The 23,158-nt window shown below is 38.5% G+C and overlaps 2 non-coding genes across 2 annotated transcripts; both read left to right on the top strand.

The window, feature by feature from the left end:
- Positions 1-381: 381 nt before the first annotated feature.
- On the top strand, positions 382-485 carry LOC148568268 (small nucleolar RNA R71). The gene has a single exon (XR_015882801.1). It is a non-coding gene; the product is annotated as a small nucleolar RNA R71 (small nucleolar RNA).
- Positions 486-10,093: 9,608 nt separating this feature from the next.
- On the top strand, positions 10,094-10,200 carry LOC148568267 (small nucleolar RNA R71). The gene has a single exon (XR_015882157.1). It is a non-coding gene; the product is annotated as a small nucleolar RNA R71 (small nucleolar RNA).
- Positions 10,201-23,158: the final 12,958 nt, after the last annotated feature.

Genomic DNA, 23,158 nt, shown 5'->3' with positions numbered 1-23,158 from the left:
TATGATTGCCTTTGTTGGTTTCCCACATAGTTAACCTCATCCCAATCACCTCCTTCAATGCCTACTTCCTCTTGATCTTGTGTGTGTATTGCAGCCACTTGCTTTGTTTCTAATTGCCTGGTAAGCTCTGCTAGTTGTTTGGCAAACACCTTGTTTTGGGCTAGAATTGTATCAACATGGTTCAGCTCCATGACTCCCTTAGTGTTGTGCCTTTCTGATGCATAATAGTACTCATTCTCAGCCACTGTCTCGATCACTTCAATGGCTTCTTCCACAGTCTTTTTCTTGTTCAATGAACCTCCTGATGAATGGTCTACAGCCTTCCTTGATTCATAAGAGAGCCCATCATAGAAGATGTGCAATTGCACCCAATCATGGAACATGTTTGGTGGGCATTTCCTTGTCAAGTCCTTGAATCTCTCCCATGCCTCGTAGAGAGTTTCACCATCTTGTTGTCTAAAAGTCTGGACCTCAGATCGAAGCCTATTGACCTTTTGTGGAGGGTAGAAACATGCCAGAAACTTGCCTTCCACCTCATCCCATGTGGTTAGACTCCCCCTTGGGAATGATTCCAGCCACTTAGCTGCCTTGTCCCTAAGTGAAAATGGGAACAAGAGCAGTTTATAGGCATCTTCCTGGACTCCATTGGTCTTCACAGTGTCACAAATTCTCAGGAACTTTGTGAGATGTTGGTTTGGGTCTTCATTAGCACTTCCTCCAAAGGAACAATGATTTTCCACCAATGATATTAGCTGTGGCTTGAGCTCAAAATTGTTGGCCTGAATGGGTGGTTTCTGAATGCTACTACCACAATTCCCAGAGGTTGGGTTTATGTATGAACTAAGAACCCTCCTCTCAGGAATGGCATTGTTTCCATCAGCTCTCTCATGGTTGTGAACTTCTCTATCCATGTTGAGATCTAGAGCTTCCTCAAAATTGTCCTCAGATTCTCCTTCAGATTCCTCTTCTCCCACTACTCTCTTCCCTCTTGCTTCCCTTCTAAGTCTATGAAGGGTCCTTTTCGGTTCGGTATATGGAGGAGTTGATGTCTCTCCTCTCCTACCTGTCATACAAGAACACAGCTCAAACACAAACAGGTAAAATACTCTTGGTTAATGGAAGAGTATGGTTAGCTCAATTGAGGAATTAATTCAAACAGTTAGTGAGTCAGTGAGTTAGTTGCATGAATTTAAAGGCATAAAGAAGGAAAGCATGTAACCAAGTGCAGAAATTAAAATTCAACAAGTATTTAGAACAGAATTAACAAAGCAAGAGAAAATTGCTCAATCTAGTTAGCTTCCAATTTGAGAATTGTCAATCGAAAACCAATCCCCGGCAACGGCGCCATAAACTTGATGCGCATAAACGTGTTATGCTACGATTTAGGAAATTGCACGATCGGCAAAATTCCTTCCGGCAAGTGCACCGGTTATCGTCGTCAAGTAAAAACTCACAATAGAGTGAGGTCGAATCCCACAAGGATTGGTTGAGTGAGCAATTCGGATTAGAAGTGTGTTCTAGTTGAGCGGAATCAAGATTTGAGATGAGAATTGCGGAATGTAAAATTGGCGGGAAAAGTAAATGACAAGAAAATTAAATGGCTGAATCTTAAATTGCATGAATTAAAGAGCAGAATGTAAATTGCTGAAATTAAAAGGGAATGGGGATGATTGCAAGAATTGAATTGCAGAATGTAAAGAGAAAGTGGAAATCAGAAATGGGGAATTCATTGGGTTTAGGAGATATTGAAATCTCCGAATCAAAACATGTAAATCTCTTCCTCAACCAATGCATTCATTGAATTTTGCTTGGCAATCTTATATGATTGGATCCCAATTCCTTGGCTCACCAATGCTCTCTAAAAACAAACAAATTCCCAATCCCTTGGTTTAAATGTTCATAAGAAGAGATGATGCTTGATCACTGATTATACCACACAATTTCATGAACCACAATTTGGTAGGATTACATGTCACAATATCCATCCAAACCCCAATCCAATCCACTGTGAGAAAGCTTCTCTAGCATGAATCCTCCATTCCTTTCCCAAGGCTCCGAAGGATTCCAAGTATGAGTAGTTTCTTTCCCAAGACAACTACTCAATGGAATTAGATCGAGAAGCTTTCTAACAAAATTCAAGAGAAAAGATTGAAGAAGAAGATAAACTATTATTGATTCATTGAATTACAATAGAGCTCCCTAACCCAATGAAAGGGGGTTTAGTGAGTCATAGCTCTGAATTCAATTACAAAGAAAGGAAAACTGGCTAAAAGTGAAAGTCCAAAGTCCTCTCTAACTTAACTTCTATCCTATTTATACACTTTCTATATTGAGCTTCAGTTGTGCTTCTTGGGCTTTGAGGCCTCTCCTTGCTTTCCTTTTGCCTTGGGTTTATGATCCATAATCTTGATGAGGTTGTTGATCCAGATCCTGTAACATTTATTGAGCCAACTTAGTGATAATCAAATAATGACACATGACTCAATAAATTGAGATTTCAAACTCATCAATCCTTCAGGCCCAATCCCATAAACCATGATATTCAATTGGGTTTCATACCAAAGTAAGTTTAAGTTAATAATTGTGCTCAAAGACTAACTTAAATCACAATATTTTTGGCCCAGAAACCCTTTTCAAGAGTGGCGTTTAAGTTGTAGTTTAAGCTTAAACTGCAACTTAAACGCCAGACACTTCCAGTGAGGCCATTTGTAGAAGCACGTTTAAGCTTCAGTTAAGGTTAAACTGAAGCTTAAACGTGGAAATGGAAGAAGGTAGCCCTGGAGAGTCATGTAGTCGAACACGTTTAAGCTTCAGTTTAAGGTTAAACTGAAGCTTAAACGTGGAGATAGGAAGGGCAGCCCTGGAGGTCGAACACGTTTAACCTCCAGTTTGAGGTCAAACTGGAGGTTAAACGTGGAAGCTTGGAATGGTGGCCCTGGAGGTGTCGAACACGTTTAACCTCCAGTTTGAGGTCAAACTGGAGGTTAAACGTGGAAGCTTGGAATGGTGGCCCTGGAGGTGTCGAACACGTTTAACCTCCAGTTTGGGGTCAAACTGGAGGTTAAACGTGGAGATGGAGAGAGCAACCCTGGAGTGAAAAAACTATCGAACACGTTTAAGCTCCAGTTTGAGTCAAACTGGAGCTTAAACGTGGAATGGCCCCTGGTACTCTTCCTGGTTCTGGCGTTTAACCTCCAGTTTGAGGTCAAACTGGAGGTTAAACGTGGAACTCCTCCCTGGGTGGCATACTCATTCTGGCGTTTAACCTCCAGTTTGAGGTCAAACTGGAGGTTAAACGTGGAATGCTCCTTAAGTGAGGCTTTTCATTCTGGCGTTTAACCTCCAGTTTGAGGTCAAACTGGAGGTTAAACTTCAATCCCAGCATTTCTTATCCTTCATGATTTTGGCGTTTAAGCTCCAGTTTAGGCTTAAACTGGAACTTAAACTCCACATGTGATATTCAAGCTTCCTTTATTGATTTTGTTGCTTCCTTGCTTAGCCTCTTCTTCCCTGAAATCATCCAAACAATTGCATCAAAGTCTTGCAAAATTTCATGAGAAATCTTTCATTCATAGCATTTAAGTAATACAACTAAAACTCATGGAATTTGCATCAAAATCATATTGTTTGGATGGTTCATTACTTTGTTCTTCATTTAACCATTTTTGGTTACTTTAAGCTCAAGAAAATGCATAAAACAACTAAAACTAACAGAAAAATGCTAGTGAAACTAGCCTATGATGCCTTGGCATCAGTAGCCATCCTGAAAAGAGAGGAGAAAGTAAATTAAATTCAAATAGATATATAGCAAGGAAGAGAACGGAAGAGTGGTGATGGATGCACATTAGGATGTAGATGACATTAACACATGCTCTCGAGTACATGTGAAAAGCCAACAATGGAAAATAGCTAGTGCATAGAAAGACAAGTGACTGCAAGGTGTTTATTGGCATGCCGGCAAAGGGCATGAGTAGCATAGACCAAGCAAGACTTTGTAACAAACCATCACGTTTGTATTGACAATTAAATTCAATTAATACAATAGTAAAGGAAAGTTGTGAAAAGCAAGCATTGAATAGTATAAAAATATAGAGAAGTACATAATGCCATTTGAGCTTTTTCACAAACACATGGCATGCATGGTAAATAAGATATAGAAAGTATGAAGGTGAACATGCAAGCAATCCCTTAATTAGAATAAAAATAATTGTCAAACAATTTGCAACAATCCACAAGCATATAATGAGGGATAATGACTCAAAAAATTTCTAACACCATGTAAAAAGGAAAAGAAAAAGAAGGAAAGATATGAAGAATGAAAAGAAAAAGAAAAGAAGAAGAAAATAACATATAAAATAATAGTAATGATAGAAAAAGAAAGAGGGAAGAAGAAAATAAAACCTTGTTAATGGAGGTGAGAGAGATAGAGAGTGAAAAGTGAGATAGAAGGGGGAAGGGGGAAGGAAGAAATAAGGAGGGAAAAGAAAAACTAGGATTTGGAGGGGAGAAAGATAAGATAATTTGGCAATTTAGGTTGAGCTGCGCGGCGCACGCGACGCGACCGCGTGGGGCACGCATTCGCGTGAATGCGCTTCAAGTAAGGTGACGCGATCGCATCGGTCACGCGGTCGCGTGACCCATATTATGCTTCTGGCACAAGGGCAGCCTCGCTCCAGCACAACTCTCTGTTCAAATTAATTTAAATGCCAAAATCGGGGTGACGCGATCGCGTGGGTCACGCGATCGCGTGAGTGTGCAACAGAAAATGGATGACGCGGCCGCGTCAGCGACGCGATCGCGTGATAAGGGTTGTGCTTCCAGCACCAATCTAGCATCACTTTCGCACAATATTTCATTGTGCACCCTTTTACGTCGAAAACTCAGGGCACGCGGCCGCATGGGGCACGCGGTCGCGTGGGAGGCCATGATTCCCATGCGACGCGAACGCGTCAGCGACACGGTCGCGTGGGTTTATTGGTGCCATTGGCACGCCTCCAGCCACACTCCAGCGTAACTTTCTGTTCATTTTTTTTTCTTTACTCTCCCTGTGACGCGGACGCGTCGCGTAGCAAATATATATATATATATATATTTAAACATGTAAATGCAGATGCACGAAAGTACTACGAAAGAGAAGAGTTATTGAATAGGAAAAACTAAAAATAAAGAGAAGAACGATCATACCATGGTGGGTTATCTCCCACCTAGCACTTTGCTTTAACGTCCGTAAGTTGGACGCTCCACTAGCTCAATCTTCTGCTATGTGGGGATCTTCCAAGAGGAAGATCTCAAGCTCCTTGTTTCTCTGTACCTTCTCGCCATGGTATAGCTTCAGGCGTTGTCCATTAACCTTAATAAGTTCAGAGCTTGAAGGATGGCTTAGGTGATAAACTCCGTATGGTTCGGCCTTCTCTACTCTGTATGGACCTTCCCATCTTGATCTCAACTTGCCTGGCATGAGCCTTAGTCGAGATTTGTAAAGGAGGACTAAATCCCCAGGTTGGAACTCTTTCTTCTTGATGTTTTGATCATGTACAGCCTTCATCTTTTCCTTGTATATTCTGGAGTTTTCATAAGCTTCTAGGCAAAGGCTCTCCAGTTCCTGCAGTTGCAACTTCCTTTCAGCTCCGGCTTTCTCAATTCCCATGTTGCACTCCTTAACTGCCCAAAAGGCTCTGTGTTCTACTTCAACTGGGAGATGACAAGCTTTTCCATAAACCAAGTGGAAAGGACTCATCCCAATGGGTGTCTTGTATGCTGTTCTGTATGCCCAGAGTGCATCTTGTAGCCTGGTGCTCCAGTCTTTTCTATGAGGCTTTACTATCTTTTGCAAGATACGCTTAATTTCTCTGTTTGACACCTCGGCTTGTCCATTAGTTTGGGGATGGTAAGCTGTTGCAACTTTATGAATTATCCCATGCTTCTTCATTAATCCCGTCAGTCTCCTGTTACAAAAATGGGTGCCTTGATCGCTCACGATTGCTCGTGGTGATCCGAAGCGACATATAATATGGTTTCTCACAAAGAAAACAATAGTGTTAGCATCATCAGTGCGGGTAGGAATTGCTTTCACCCATTTGGAAACATAATCCACAGCTAACAATATATAAAAATATCCATTAGAATTTGGAAATGGACCCATGAAGTCAATGCCCCAAACATCAAAAATTTCACAGAAAAGCATAATTTGTTGAGGCATCTCATCCCTCCTGGATATATTACCAAATTTCTGGCATGGGAGACAAGATTTACAAAACTCAGCAGCGTCTCTAAAAAGAGTAGGCCACCAGAATCCACAGTCTAAGATCTTTCTAGCCGTCCTTTGAAGACCAAAGTGTCCTCCACTCTCAGATGAGTGACAGGCCTCTAAAATGGACTGGAATTCTGATTGAGGCACACAACGTCTAATTACTTGATCAGCGCCACATCTCCATAAATATGGGTCATCCCATATATAATATTTAGACTCGCTTTTCAGCTTGTCTCTTTGATGCTTAGAAAAATTAGGAGGAAATGTGCGGCTAACTAAATAATTAGCAACAGGTGCATACCAAGGGACTACCTCAGATACTGCTTGCAGGTTATCAAAAGGAAAATTATCATCTATAGGAGTAGAATCATCCTTAATATGCTCAAGGCGACTCAAGTGGTCTGCCACTAAATTCTAATTACCACTCCTATCCTTTATTTCTAAATCAAATTCTTGTAACAGCAGTATCCAACGTATGAGTCTTGGTTTGGATTCCTTTTTAGCTAATAAATACTTTAAAGCTGCATGGTCCGAATACACTACTACTCTAGTACCAAGTAAATAAGCTCGGAATTTATCCAGAGCAAAAACAATAGCAAGAAGCTCTTTCTCAGTAGTAGTATAATTGGACTGGGAAGTGTCTAAAGTCTTAGACGCATAAGCAATAACGAAAGGATCCTTACCTTCACGCTGAGCCAGCGCTGCTCCTACTGCATGGTTGGAAGCATCGCACATGATTTCAAATGGCTGGCTCCAGTCCGGTCCTCTCACAATTGGAGCTTGAGTCAGAGCAGTCTTCAGCATATCAAACGCTTGTTTGCAATCCTCACTGAACTTGAACTCAATATCCTTCTGCAGTAATCTGGATAAGGGAAGTGCGACCTTACTAAAGTCCTTAATAAATCTCCTGTAAAAACCTGCATGGCCAAGGAACGAACGGACTTCCCTCACAGAAGAGGGGTAAGGTAGACTAGAGATAACATTCACCTTTGCTGGGTCTATAGAAATGCCATTATTAGATACCACATGTCCTAATACAATCCCTTGTTTTACCATAAAGTGACATTTTTCAAAATTTAATACAAGGTTTCTATTAACACATCTATCTAATACTCTAGTAATCCATCTAAGCAAAGGCTAAAAGAATCACCATAAACGCTAAAATCGTCCATAAAAACTTCCATACAGTCCTCAATAAGATCAGAGAAAAGACTCATCATGTACCTTTGGAAAGTAGCTGGTGCATTGCACAAGCCAAAGGGCATTCTCTTGTAAGCATAAATCCCGAAAGGACATGTAAAAGTAGTCTTTTCCTGATCCTCAGGAGCTATATGGATCTGGAAATAACCTGTGTAACCATCTAAAAAGCAATAATGTGATTTACCTGACAGGCGATCCAGCATTTGATCAATGAATGGAAGTGGGTAGTGATCCTTACGGGTAGCCTGGTTAAGACGCCTGTAATCAATGCAGACTCTCCAAGCATTCTGAACTCTAGCTGCTATGAGCTCTCCATGCTCATTCTTCACTGTAGTAACCCCAGACTTCTTGGGCACCACTTGTACTGGGCTTACCCATTCACTGTCTGAAATGGGATATATGATACCTGCTTCCAATAGTCTGGTCACTTCCTTTTTGACAACTTCCAAGATGGTGTGATTCAATCTTCTTTGGGGTTGACGGACAGGTCTTGCTCCCTCTTCTAAGAATATTCTGTGCTCACATACTTGAGGGTTGATGCCTACTATGTCTACTAAGCTCCACCCAATTGCCTTCTTATGCTTTCTCAGCACATCAAGTAACTGCTCTTCTTGTTGAGAAGTAAGTTCTCTTGCAATGATAACTGGAAACCTCTGCTCATCTTTAAGATAAGCATATTTGAGATGTGGAGGGAGGGGTTTCAATTCTAACTTTTGATCATGGGCAGGCTCTGGATTATCTGGAGCTTGTAAAAATGACGAAGTGCCCTCATTGTCAGTTAAGAGGGTCCCCACACTTGGACCTTGTCCAGTGTGCCTCTCTTCAAACTCTTCCTTGTGAACTTCAGCTACACTTTCATCTATGACATCACACTGGAAGATGGAACGATCTTCTGGGCGTTTGTCAATGACTCCATTCAGATTGAAGATTACTATGCGGCCATCTATTTCAAAGGAGTATGTTCCTGAAAAGGCATCCAATTTGAATTTTGATGTCTTCAGGAATGGTCTCTCAAGTAGGATCAATGATGGCTTATCTGAATCATTATGGGGCATTTCCAAGATATAAAAATCAGTGGGAAATGTAAGTCCTTTAATGTTCACCAAAACATCTTCAGCAACTCTAGCCACTGTAATAATGCTTTTATCTGCTAACACAAAACGAGCTGCCGACCTTTTTAAGGGAGGGAGCCTCAAAATATCATATATAGACAAAGGCATTATACTGAAACATGCTCCTAAATCACACATGCAATCATAAATTACTACACCACCAATAGTACAGCTAACTATACAAGGACCTGGATCACTACATTTTTCAGGTAATCCTCCCATTAAAGCAGATATAGAACTACCTAAAGGAATAGTTTCTAATTCATTAATTTTGTCTTTATGGATACATAAGTCTTTTAGAAACTTTGCATATTTAGGTACCTGCTGAATAACATCAAAAAGAGGAACAGTTACCTCAACCTTTTTGAATATTTCTACCATTTTGGGGTCGGGTTCCAGCTGCTTCCTGGGCTTCCTTGCAAGTTGTGGAAATGGAATTGGAGTAGTGTTCTCTGTGGTGTCTGCGCCTTTTGGTGCTTCCTCCTGTGGTTGAGCTATTTCTTCTTCAGCTATGTCCTGTATGTCCTCTTCCTCTTCAACATCTTCTATTTCTACTACCTCTTCAGCTGAGGTGTGTTCTGATGGGCTTGGTTCCTTCTGATTCCTCTCCTGCAGTGTGGTTCCAGACCTTAGGGTGATGGCATTAATGCCTCCCTTTGGATTGGATAATGATTGAGAGGGGATTCCAGTGGAGCTTGAAGGTTGGTTACTGGAATTTTGTGTTGATCCAATCTGTGACATAAGAGCTTGCAAAGTAGAGGTGAGACCATTCAGACTGGCGTTAATACTATTCATGTTATTTTCCATGGTCTGTTGTCTTCGCTCAAAAGATTGTAGTAGCTCTTCATTAGGAGATAAAGAAGAATGAGTAAATTGAGATGTTTGCTGTTGATTGTTCTGTGGTCCTTGGTTTTGCCTCAGGTGAGGTGCTCTGTAAGGTTGATTCTGCTGCCTGTTGTTGTTATTATTCCACCTCTGATTTCCTTGATTATCTTTGCCTCCTCTGTTATTGTTGTCCCTCCAATTCTGGTTAGAATTGTCCTGCCATCCATGGTTATTATTTCCACTTTGATTGTACCCTTGGTTGGGGCGGTCATAGAAGTTATGAGCGGATGCCACCATGTTGTCTTCTTGTTGGAGCTGCAGACATTCATCAGTGTAATGGCTATAATCAGCACAGATTCCGCAAATTCTTTACGGGACTAATTGTTGGTTTTGCTGTGGCGAAGGAGGTTGAGCTTGCTGAGCTTGTTGTTGATTCAATTGCATCTGCTTCAGCAAGTTGGTCATCTCATATATACTCTGAGCTAGAGCAGCAGTCTCTCTGTTAGAGGATACTTCTGCAATGGCTTTTGAACGGCCTTACTTTTGCCTGTGATTCCTAGTAGATTCAGCTAAATCACTGATCAATTGCCAAGCCTCATCAGTGGTCTTGCACTTCTTCATAGACCCATTGCTAGCACTTTCCAATGTGGTCTTTTCTTGGGGCCTCATGCCCTGTGTGACATAGCTAAGCAACACTATCTTATCAATCCTGTGGTGGGGGCATGCTTCCAGAAGATTATTGAAGTGCTCCCAGTATTCAAAGAGAGTTTCATTGTCATCCTGAACAATTGTGGAAATATCCTTCCTCAGTTTATCAGTAACTTCAGATGGAAAGAATTTCTCCAAAAACTCCTTTCTGAGTGTATCCCAGTTGGATACATTTGCCAGAGGTTGAGTGTAGTACCACTCTCTTGCTTTTCCCTCGAGAGAAAACGGGAAAGCTTTCAGAAAAATTGAAGTTTCATCAGTACCATCACGCCTGACAGTAGAACAGGCTGCCTGGAAATCTCTCAAGTGCTTGATAGGCTCTTGAGCAGGTAGGCCATGAAACTTGGGCATCAAGTTTAGCAGTGCGGTCTTTATTTCAAAATCTGTAGCCACCGCTGGATGATGCGCTTGAAATGGTTGCATTGTAAAATCAGGGGCTCTTTCCTCCTGGATGGTAACTCTCTTAGCTGCCATGTCTTCTGCACATAAACAACTGAATCAGTAGAACGGGGGCTGGTTTCTTCCTCAAGTTCACTTTCAGATCCGCCCTCAGAGCGGACTAACCGACGCTGTTCTAGCCTTATTCGTGAAATAGTCCTTTCAATTTCAGGATCGAATATTAGCAAGCGCGGATCAGGAAGTGAACGCGTCATTTGACAGAAGAAACATGCAGCTCATAGTAGCAAAATAAAATAAAATGCAAATAAATAAATTCTAATTAATAACTTTAGCACTCTATTGCAACTCTCCGGCAACGGCGCCAAAAATTGATGAGGGGAAAAAGTTGGTGAATTAAAAATTATTAGAATAGTTACGTTGCAAGTATAGTTCTTAACTCACCGAAAATCTATCTATCAATTTAGAAATATGTCACAGAGAGTTTAAATTAAAAATTACTGGGAGTTTAAGTCCCAGGTCGTCTCCCAACGAGTTGCAGAAAAGTGTGCTATTTTATTAATCAGATGTTCCAAGAAGTTGAGTTAAGTAGAGGGAAAAATTAAATTGAGAAAATTCAAATAATATGAATAAAAGCCTTGACTGGGAGTTGATTAGTTGGAATCTCTATTACTGATGGAATGATCTCAAGATTAATTTATAATTAATGGTTGTTCTGTTTAGTTATCCCTTATTAGGTAAAGGAAAGTCAAACAAGTTAGAATGCTAGATCTGTTCACGAGTTGCAACCCACTTAGTTCAAAGGGATTGGTGTTAGTGATTAGATAACAATCCAACGGTTAACCCAATTACAATTTTTCTTCCAATCCTTTCAACTCAAGAGTTCCTTTCAATCAACTCCCCATCAAGTGAGGGAACTACTCACTCATTGCAAATAATAAATCCATAACACATGAAAGGGAATTAAAAGAAGACATGATTATTGGAATGGAAAATAAATTAAAATGGGAGAAATAATCCTTGTATGAAATAATCATGAAAATATTCAAATAACAAAATTGAACAAAGCAAAGAACATGGAAGAATAAAACCAAGTTAAGAGAACGAACTAGAATGACGAAGTCTTGATGAGGAAATAACTCTTCTCAATGTTCCAATGCTAAGACCAATTGAAAATTAAAATTCTTAAACCTAGGGAAAAAAACCTAGAAGGGGAAAAACTAGATCTAAAACTGTAAAACTGTGTAGAATGAATATTGTCTTTTGTTTCTGCATATTCTCTGGCTCTAGTCTGCTGTTCCAGGCTGAAAACTGGGTCGAAATAAGGTCCAAAATCGCCCCCAGCGAAGTCTGTAGATTATGCAGATCGCACATGTCACGCGATCGCGTCATCCATGCGGACGCGTCATTCGCGCTTTTCCTTGCCACGCGTTCGCGTCGTCCACGCTATCGCGTCGCTTGAGCTTTTCCAATCCACGCGGCCGCGTGAGCCATGCGGCTGTGTCAGTGCGATTCACTCTCCTTCGCGTGAGCCATGCGACCGCGTCACTTCTCGCTGGTTATCTCCTCAAATTCTTGTGTTCCTTCCATTTTTGCTAGCTTCCTTTCCAATCTCCAACTCATTCATGCCCTATAAAGTCTGAAACACTCAACACACAGATCACGGCATCGAATGGAATAAAGGAGAATTAAAAATACATAATTAAAATCTCTAGGAAGCAGTTTTTCAAACATGTTATAAATTCAAGAAGGGATTATAATTTCATGCTAATTTAATGAATAAGTGGGTAAGGATCATGATAAAACCACACAATTAAACACAATATAAACCATAAAATAGTGGTTTATCATGTATCTTTCTATTTCTTTGTAATCCTACTTTTTTTTGGTTGCTTGGAGACAAGCAACAGTTTAAGTTTGGTGTTCTGATGAGCGGATATTTTATACGCTTTTTGGCATAATTTTCATATAGTTTTTATTATGTTTTGTTCAGGTTTTATTATATTTTCATAGGTTTTCGTGCAAAATTCATATTTTTAGATTCTACTATGAGTTTGTGTGTTTTATGGTGATTTCAGATATTTTCTGGCTGAAATTGAGGAGTTTGAGCAAAAGTCTGATTCAGAGACAGAGAAAGGACTGTAGATGCTATTAGGATCTGACATCCATGCACTCAAAGGAGCATTTTTGGAGCTACAGAAGTTCAAATGATGCGCTCTCAACGGCTATGGAAAGCTAACATTCAGGGCTTTCCAGAAATATATAATAGTCTATACTTTGCTTTGGAAATGAAGGCCCAAAACTGGCTTTCAACGCCAGACACCAACCCTCCCTGAAGCCCAACGCCCAAAGGGGAGTAGCTGGTGTCCCAACACCCAAATAGGAGTCCCGAGCTGGCGTTCAAAACCCAAGAGGGGTACTAGCTCGTGGATTTCACTCAAGCTCAGCCCAAACACTCACCAAGTGGGCCCGAAAAGTGGATTTTCGCACTGCAAGACTAGTTTATCTTATTTTCTATAATTCTTAGTTAGCAAACTAGTATAAATATAACAAAGATCATCATTGTTAGAGACCTTTTTTATCTTTGCCCATTCAAATATCATTATGTACAGTATGAGTCACTAACCTCCTAAGGTTAAGGTTAGGAGCTCTGCTGATTCTCATGAATTAATAATATCACTATTCTACTTCAATCTATGCTTGATTCTATTCTAAGATGCATCTTCGTTCTTCATCCTAATGGATTGGGAGTGTAACTTGACCGTCATCCCAATTCCACATGGGTTCTTGTGAGTCCTTGACGGGATAGTATTGAACTACTAGCTTGATTATACATCTCTTAGATGGCTAATCCACGACTTCGTTGGGGACTTCTCGAGACATCAGTTTAGTCGAGGTGCGGGGTGATTAAGGCCTTTGTGGTATAGGCTAAACCAAAGGAGCAGTATTTTTCTGATCCGGAAGATTTGACCTTGTCTTTGGCGTTTTGAGTAGGATCACGAAGGGAATGGACTGCTAGAGCTTCACTCCCGTTTAAATTGGATGACCGCTGACCCGGTGTTTGATCTGAAGCGGACGAGATTAATGACCACTAACCGGCGTTAATCATATTCAGCCTGCCATAGAATGAATCAATCAGAAGTTGGAGTAGATGGTGAGAAAAGTTGATCCAGAAAGAAGAAGCATCTCCGAAGCCTCAATCGTTCTCATACCATAGATTTCACACCTATCTAGTAACGTTTTATTTATTTATCTGTTTTATGCCTTTTCTCGTGACAACTATATTTTCTATCCACATGACTAAGATCTGCAAGGTATCCACTGTTTGCTCAAACCAATAATCTATGTGGGATCAACCCTCACTCACCTGAGGTATTACTTGGATGACCTGGTATACTTGCTGGTCTATCTGTGCGAAACGTGCGGAGTCAATTTCGTGTACCAAGTTTTTGGCGCCGTTGTCGGGGATTGTTCAGATTTGATAAACTATCAGATTATCTTGTTGCTTAGATTAGGTACATTTTACTATTTTGTTTGAGTCTTTTGTTTTTTTTTCAAAAATTTTTCAAAACCTTTTCTTTTCTTTATTAAATTTCTTGAAAATAAGATTTTGAAAATTAAATTTCTTGTTTCGGAAAGACAAAAATAATTTAGAATTAAAAATCGGACACTAATTCTAAAGGTTTTGGCCCAAAGTGGGCCAAACGGGCTAAAAACGCTAACGGATTGGATCGGGTCCAATTTGAGCCCAAGCCCAACACACCTAAAGCCTTAAATGAGCCAAGAAAGCTCATTTTCAGCATATAGAGGGAGAGAGGGGCGCTGGTTTTGAGAGAAGAGAGGAGGAAGAAGAACACTATTTATCTCCTCCTTCTTTTGGCCATATCTTGAGCTACAGAGCTTCGATTGACGAGCCGTTTATGGCCACGTGAAGCTCTCGTCGAGCTCTTTGTTTCTATCTAAATAAAGTGGTAAGAAATTCACTCTTTCCTTTCTAGTTTCTCTACCCTATGTCATTTTCGAAAATGGCTTGTTGAGTTGTTGAGTTTCTTTGTGTTCTTGTTGTTTAGGTGTAATCTAGCTTGGGTGAGTAGTGGGTTTTATCCCAAAACTCGTTGGACAAAGTAAGATATCACTAAACCCTTGTGTTTAGTTGAATGCCATAAACTCTATCTTTGATTCTTGTTGTTTTTCATGATATAGAGGGTTCTTAGTGTTGTTTGGTGTTGGATGAGGGCTTAAACACTTGTGGTAAAGTCATTTTGTGCGTGGAGGATAATTAGCCAAGGTATAATTTTGGTTTCCTTTATGAAATATGTAATGTTTCTGGACACTTAGGCTAATGGACTCTAAGATAGGATTGAATGATGTTGGTGCATGATTTATTATATGTGAATTTATGTTTGATGATGAAGAGGATGATATGGAGTGTTGGAATGTGTGATATATAAATTATGATGATAAAATGATGAATATTATTGTTGTTTGTGATTATGATGATTGGTGAAGGATATTGATGAATTATGATGTTGTTGGTGAATGGTATTAATTATTAAGATTAAGATTGAATAATGATAATTATGAGAATTTATGGTGGGAAAGATTGAGTGAAATGGGTGTTGAGTTGTTTGAAGAGCTATGGAATTTTAAAGTGTAGTATGTGGTAGTGTTTTGTGATGAATTGGGTATGCCTTGGTTTGGTTTGGTTGTGAATTTTGGAGCTTTGAGAACCTAGCTAATTTTTTGTAAAAACCAGTTTTTGGTGATCTTTGATGGATCATAACTTAAGTCTTAGTTTTTGAAAATTGTTGAAATTTATCTTAAATTAAAGTTCATTTAAAGATCTTTAAATTGATATAAAGTTTGATGAAAGTGGATTTTTGTAGAGGAAGTTATAAACATTTAAAGTTTGGTGTTTAAAACTAAAAATTCTGCAACTTGATATTTTTCTGCAAACTGAGGTGTATGCGTACGCGGGCACCTCCATACGCGGATAGTGGCCTCTGTCCAGCACTCCCGCGTACGCGGCCTAGGTATGCGTACGCGGATGTACTTTTTTTAACCCTATGCGTATGCACACTCCCTGTTTTGTTGAAAAATAATTTTTCTTCATTTTTCAAGGGTTCTCTAGCTTTCTAAACTTATTTATCTACTATTTAAGATTGCTAACTAGTAATTAGACCTTAAGACTAATAGAGGTGGGTGAGTGAGCTAAATTGGTAATTTTCTGTATAAGTTTAGAAGACGGAGACTTAGGTTTTTGAAGTTGTGGGTGAACTAACGAAGTGTTTTATTTGCAATGGCTTGAGAACTTGTGAGTGGATGATAACTTTTGGAATTAAGAACTGATGATGATTATGATGAGCTTGATGTATATTGAAGGAGAGTGTGCCAGGCACTATATCCTCGGAATGTTGAGACTTGAGAATTGAAAGTGGATTGAGATGAGAAAATGGTGATGGCTGATGATGATTTGAGATTGATGGACTTATTGGATGTGGACAGTGCACCAGGCACTATATCCTTGGAATGATAGTGTGCCGGGCATTATATCCCTATAACGATTTATGATGAAACATATGTTGTTGTGGTTTTCCTTCTCTGCCACAAGACTGTGTCAGACACTATATCATCGGAACAATACAAAAGCGTACCAGGCGCTATATCCTCAGACGTGGTAGAAAGGCGACATCCGAAAGGATGTGTCGGGTTGGCATTCATGGACCGACAAGTGATATCATGAACCAATAGGACAGGCATTCATCATATGCATCTCTTATGTATTTGTTTGCTTTGATTACTTGCAGTTTGCTTAAATGTATTATATGCCTACTTGCTTCTTGAATTACTTGCTATACATGAATATTACCTGTGTATTACTTGTTTGCATATACTTGTGTTTGTCTGGTGTTAAGAAGGATCAGAAGGCAGTGGCAATGGGATTACACGGAGGTTCGGTTGGCGAAGGCTGTGGCATACAGCGGTGTGGTTTGATATTAGTTAGAAATCCCCTAAGTTTAGATAACCATGTTTATGGTTTATAGTTTAAATTATTTATTTTCGTTAAGCTTAAATATCTATTTTTGATGTGAAGTTCAAGGATTGCCTTTGGCATTCCGGAACCTTATATCTTATATATTGGGCACTGTTACCATACTGAGAACCTCTGGTTCTCATACCATATATTGTTATTATTTTTCAGATGCAAGTCGCAACCCACCTCGGTGAGTTTGCGAATGGTGACAGAGCGGAGGATCTTTTGTTATCTTGTATTTTGGTTATTATAATGTAGCTCTCTTACTTTTGTTATTATACTCTGTTGCTCTAGAGACTTACTTTGAGAGATAAGTTGTATAAGCTATCTGATGAGCGGATAATTTATACCCTTTTTGGCATTGTTTTTACTTAGTTTTTAGTATGTTTTAGTTACTTTTTATTATATTTTTATTAGTTTTTATGAAAAAAATCACATTTCTGGACTTTACTATGAGTTTGTGTGTTTTTCTGAGATTTCAGGTATTTGCTGGCTGAAATTGAGGGACCTGAGCAAAAATCTAATTCAGAGGCTGAAAAAGGACTGCAGATGCTATTGGATTCTGACCCTCCTGCACTCGAAGTGGCTTTTCTGGAGCTACAAAATCCCAATTGGCACACTCTCAATTGCATTTGAAAGTAGACATCCTGGGATTTCCAGAAATATATTATAGTACATACTTTGCCCGAGATTTGATGGCCCAAACTGGCGTCCAAAGCCAGCCTAAAACATCTTGGCGTAAAACGCCCAAACTGGCACCAAAATTGGAGTTAAACGCCCAAACTAGCACCAAAGCTGGCATTTAACTCCAGGAACAGCCTATGCGCGTGTAAAGCTCAATGCTCAGCCCAAGCACACACCAAGTAGGCCCCAGAAGTGGATTTCTGCACTATCTGCACTTAATTACTCAATTTCTGTAAACCTAGGTTACTAGTTTAGTATAAAAACTACTTTTAGAGATTTCTTTTAGGTCTTTTATTAATCTTATGCTACCATAGAACATTGTTCACATTTTAGGGGCTGGCCTCGCAGCCATGCCTAGGCCTTTTTCACTTATGTATTTTCTACGATGGAGTTTCTACACCCCAAAGATTAAGGTGTGGAGCTCTGCTGTTCTTCATGAATCAATGCAATTACTACTGTTTTCTATTCCATTCACGCCTACTTCTTCTCCAAGATATACTCTCGTACTTAATTCAGTTAAGTCAGAATGAAGGGGTGACCCGTGATAATCACCAAATCTTCGTTACTCGCTTAGCCAAGATCGCGTGCCTGACAACCACAAAGCGGTCTACATGATGTTCAACGTAGTCATTGGACGACAGCTGGAGTATATTCTCTTGGATATCTAATACACGGACCGAGTCCATGAGATTAGTATCTTCGTGGTATAGGCTAGAACCAAATGGGCAGCCATTCCTGGGATCCGTAAAGTCTAAACCTTGTCTGTGGTATTCTGAGTAGGATCCGGGAAGGAATGACTGTGACGAGCTTCAAACCTGCGAATGTTGGGCGCAAGTGACAGTGTGCAAAAGGATCAATGGATTCTATTCCGATGCTAGCGGGAACCGACAGATGATTAGCCATGCAGTAGCTGTACCTGGTATTTTTCATCTGAGACGAGAAATCCGACAGTTGATTAGCCGTGTAGAAACCGTAGAGGACCATTTTCACTAAGAGGATCTTACAGCTTGCCATGGAAGGAAGTAACGCATGGTTGGAAGAAGGCAATAGGAAAGCAGAGGTTCAGGAGTAACAAAGCATCTCCAGACGCTTATCTGAAATTCCCACCAATGAATTACATAAGTAACTTTATTTTATTTTATGTTTTATTTATATTTTAATTATAAAAACCTCATAACCATTTGAATCCGCCTGACTGAGATTTACAAGATGACCATAGCTTGCTTCAAGCCAACAATCTCCGTGGGATCGACCTTTACTCACGTAAGGTTTATTACTTGGATGACCCAGTGCACTTGCTGGTTAGTTGTGCGGAGTTGTGAAAAGTGTGAATCACGATTTCCGTGCACCACTATTTTAACTTCAAAACACTATTATGTCTGTATTATGACTAGTCGGTCTAAACTCCGTGGGCTGCGGCTAGTACTCTATGGTTATCATATATATATTGACTACTATTATTAAGTTTCATGTTGTATCTTGTGTCTTACGCTCTTAGTTATCGTGTGTGTATGCTTCGCATTTTGTAAATCTGCTTTATGCAATTTTGAATTTTATTCATTCATCGGACTCCTAGTATTATTACTTCTTCCTATATTTAGTAATGTATGACCTTTAGAACTATCGTGGCACTTTGTTATCCTTTGCTTTATGGCTAGAGGTAAGGCTTAGGGTAACGGGGTGTTACACGCACAGGTTGAAAGTTTGGGGTGTCGCATACGCGAGTAGATGTTCGCGTACGTGAGCATGGAAAACAAGAGCTTTCACTTGAGTCACATACTATGTCCACGTAGGCGAGTGGGCAATATTGACACTGCCGCATATGCATGCCTCTTTCTGTGTATGCAGGACCACTGGACAGCGCTCAGTGTCCGCGTCGCATGGCACCTCCGCGTATGCGAGTGTTCCAGAATTGCCAAAAAGCTGCTAAGTGTAAAAACTAGTTTTTAAACCCAATTTTCAAACATTCATATCTTATTGTACAAAAGTCATTTTTCAACCATTCTTGAACCATTGGAAAGATCGATAAATGAATTTTCATAAAAGTCCAATTTTGAAAGTTTTCCAACTCCGAGGACCGAGTTACACCTCGCCAAAGTTAGCCAAAAATCTATTTTTACCAAAAATGCACATTTAACAATCCTTCCAATTGTTCACAAGCCAAATTTATTTTTTTCAACAATTTTACCACAAACCAACCCATTTCACATTTTTACACTCAACCAAATCCAAACCTACTCCAATTACACAGTTCAACTTAAATTCCATCAATTTCACATCTCAATCCTCAATTTCTAATTTTCTAGTAATCATGCCTACTTTCCACTCATTCATTATCAATTTCCATTCAATTATATACATCATCACGCAATTCAATCATCACTTACCGTACTTACCTTTTTTTTGGCCTCCGGCCCAAATTCACGGCTTCTGGCCCAAATTCACAAATTCAATATATATTCCACAAATCTAATAACCATTATCCAATTAATCAAATTTCTCAATACACTAAATTTGTAAATTCACACAATTCTCAATCCAATCATTAATTTTCACAACATATCAACTGTACATATCAATACCAACCAATTACACAATCCAAACCTAATCCTAGGGGCATCTAGCCTAGGAATTCTCATCACACCACATGGTACTTAAATGAAACTTAAACCGTACCTTAATGATGGTGGTTCACCTCTAACACTTGAATTCTCTTCTCAATGACATCCAAGTTGGAGCCTCCACTCCAAGGCTTATCCAAAAGTTCTACAAGCAATTCTAAGTTCCCAATGTGTGCCAAACACCATCCAACAACACTAACATAACCAATTTCACATAAATAATTAACCTAGGGTTCATGACATTCAACGAATCACAAGGTTTCAGGATTTCTTACCTTCACCCATGGAATTTGTTGATGAAACCCATATATAGCTCATACTAGAGCACCCCTAAATAATTGAAACCATAAGATTTCTCAATACCTAAAAGCAAATTTTTGAATTACAAGGGTAAAATGAAACTGCAGCTGGGTGAAGGAAAAGCTTACCAAATTTCTTACATATAATTGAAGATGATAAAGAGAGCAACACGTGACCGTAAATGGCTCATCAATCGGAGATCCGGAGAGAAAGTTATGGAGCTTTGAAGATTGGAATAGGGTTAGGGTTTTCATTTGTTCCTCTCTTCCCCAAGCATGGAGCACATCAAACGAGGGGTTTTGGTTGCTGAATGACTTAAGTGAATGTTATATATATGTTGGACTTGGGCCCACTTGAATCTGGTTCACTCGGTTTAGCCCATTGGACTAACTTTAGGCCAAAACTTTTAAGATTAGCGTTTTAATTCGTATTCTAATTATTTTCACTTCCTAAACCTATAAATTTTAACTTCTTAACTTGTTCACTCATCCTTGTTGATATGCGTATGCAATACTCATAAGTTATACATTTGTTTCCTATAAAATAATAAGATAATTCCCTCATATCTCTTGTTGGGAACTTTGTGAGTTTGGTAGTTTTAAAAAAAATTACAAGATAAATCTATAAGTAAATAAGAATGCATATGATGAATAAAAAATAAAAGTAAAGTTACAATATAAAAAAATTCCCACTTACATTTTTTTGTGATGAAAATGTTGTTCGACATCTTTTTCAATTTTTAAAATTATCTATTACTAAATTTGCATTAAATGTTGCTAGTAATTCTTTTTTCTATTTAAAGGACTAAAATATCTACAAAAAATTCATCAACCATCTTACTTCTAAGTGTTTTCTTAACAATTTTCATTGCTAAAAAACTTCTTTTTGTTATTGTTGTAGACACCAAAAGAGTTAAAACAAGATATATTAGTTTGTTAGTCATGTGATATATTCTTGATTTTTATATTTCTTGCAACCTCTTACATAATTTAGAAAGTGTATCAATGCCTTTCAAATGATTTGGTACATTATGTTGATAATATTGTAATTGAGACTTCAAAATATTTAGTTCATCAGAAAAAAAAATTATAGGAATAAACTCCTCTGCACACTTGCTTATGTCTTCATTGTTAAATGATTTAAAATTATTCTTAAGATCCAAAGCACAACTCAAAGTGAGAAGATCTATTACTTGCTCAATAAATCTGCTATTCAATTCTTGTATCTGAGATTCAACTGTTGTCAAGAGTACATCTGCTTGATAATAATGCTTAATTATCATATTTGGTTGATGAGATCGTCATATTTTAAAGATATATTGTGCACTTATATTGTGGACCTCATTTCATGTTTTTCACAAAAATCTTTAACATTTGCAAATAAGTCACACTATCCATCATCTCTTAATTGTTAAAGTAATTTTAACGTAGAAATAATCTGTTTGCATTCAGCATATCTTGAGATTGTTGTTGTAGTAGTTGGAAAAGAAGGTTAGTGCTTTTCTCAATTACTTTTATCAAGTAAAAAGTGAAAACAAATTCAAATAAAAATAATATTCTACTAACTCTTTCTCCAATGATATTTGTAAACCCCAGAAAATAAATAAATAATTATCCAATAAATTAATTATTATTCAAATAAATTAAAAAATTATCTTTTTATCATCTAAATGAGTAGAAATATTAAAAATACGAATTTTGATACTAATTTTAAAGATTTTGGCCCAAAAAAGGGGCCAACGGACCGAACCGGTTAAACTAGGCCTAAGACCCAATGTTTAAAACTTCCAAACGAGGCTTTCTTCCTCATTTTCACTTTGGATACATTGAAGAAGAGAGAAATCGGGGGGGGGGGGGACCCTAATGTTTCCAAAAATTCAATCGTCCATAACTTTCAATTCGGAGCTCCGATTGACGAGCCATCAGCAATTACGTTTTTGTGTTGGAATTCTCTTCAATTCTTTCTGAGCAAAGTGGTAAGAAATTTGCATTTTTCGCCCAGGTCTTTCTGTCCTTAAATTCGTGGGCTTTGAGTTTGGATATTGAGGAATTTAATGATTTTGATGGTTTAGGTGAACTCTAGCAGCGGGTAATCATTGGATTTTGTCCAACTGATCCGTGGGTAAGGTAAGAAACTGTTAAACGCTTGTGAATCATTGCATTAGTGAACCCTATGATGATTATAGTGATATGTGAATTAGATTGTACTCTTGTTGATTTAGAGTTCAATTTGATGATTTAGAACGAATCCGGGTAATTAAGATTGAGAAATTGACGTTTGAAAGCTTGGAGCTTGTGGAAGGAGAGGTTTTTGAAGAGTTCTGAGCCTAGAGAGGAATCGGCCAAGGTATGGTCTTAGTTTCTCGTAGTTAATATTTAATGTCACATGAAAACTTAGGCAATATGACCTTAAGATAGGAATGAATTGAATGAATTATTGATGTATTGTGAATATGGTTTATGATGTGTGCATAAAGGATGAATGAATTTGTATGTGTTGGATTATGACTTTGATGGGTATAAAATAATGACGATTGTTAATGCATTGAAGATTGATGGTGAGTTTGTGAAATTGAATTTAATGGATTGGTTGAGAGATATGAGAGTCAATTTTGTAAGCGGTTCGCTATTGAAGTTAGTTGTTTTTTTTTTGAACAAGATCTAATATTAAAATTGGTTTAATTTTGAAATAATTTGATACTAGGAATGATTTGAATGACTCAGAGGTGTTTGGTTTGGTGGTTGGGACCCTTGAAGGGTGGCATAAGTCCGAGTTTTAGAGGAGATGTTGCTTCAATTTTTATGAAAATTGGAGGTTTCATTTGAAGTGGTTATTTAGAATGATTTAGGTTTAGGAATTTTATGATTCGAATTTGAGTTATTAAGAAAACGATTACGTTTTGAGTTTGATTTATTTAAAAAAATAAATTAAGTTTTGAGTATGAATTTTTGATGAATGATGATGACATTGGGATTTTTCCATGGAATATTTTTGAGCTTGGAGTTTGACTCTATGGAATATTATATTA

The sequence above is a fragment of the Arachis ipaensis genome, chromosome B4 (assembly GCF_059453495.1).
Source record: "Arachis ipaensis isolate K30076 ecotype BB chromosome B4, ASM5945349v1, whole genome shotgun sequence".
Classification (NCBI taxonomy): domain Eukaryota; kingdom Viridiplantae; phylum Streptophyta; class Magnoliopsida; order Fabales; family Fabaceae; genus Arachis; species Arachis ipaensis.
The sequence above is the reverse complement of the archived record's forward strand: the minus strand, read 5'-3'. Positions and strand labels throughout refer to the sequence as shown.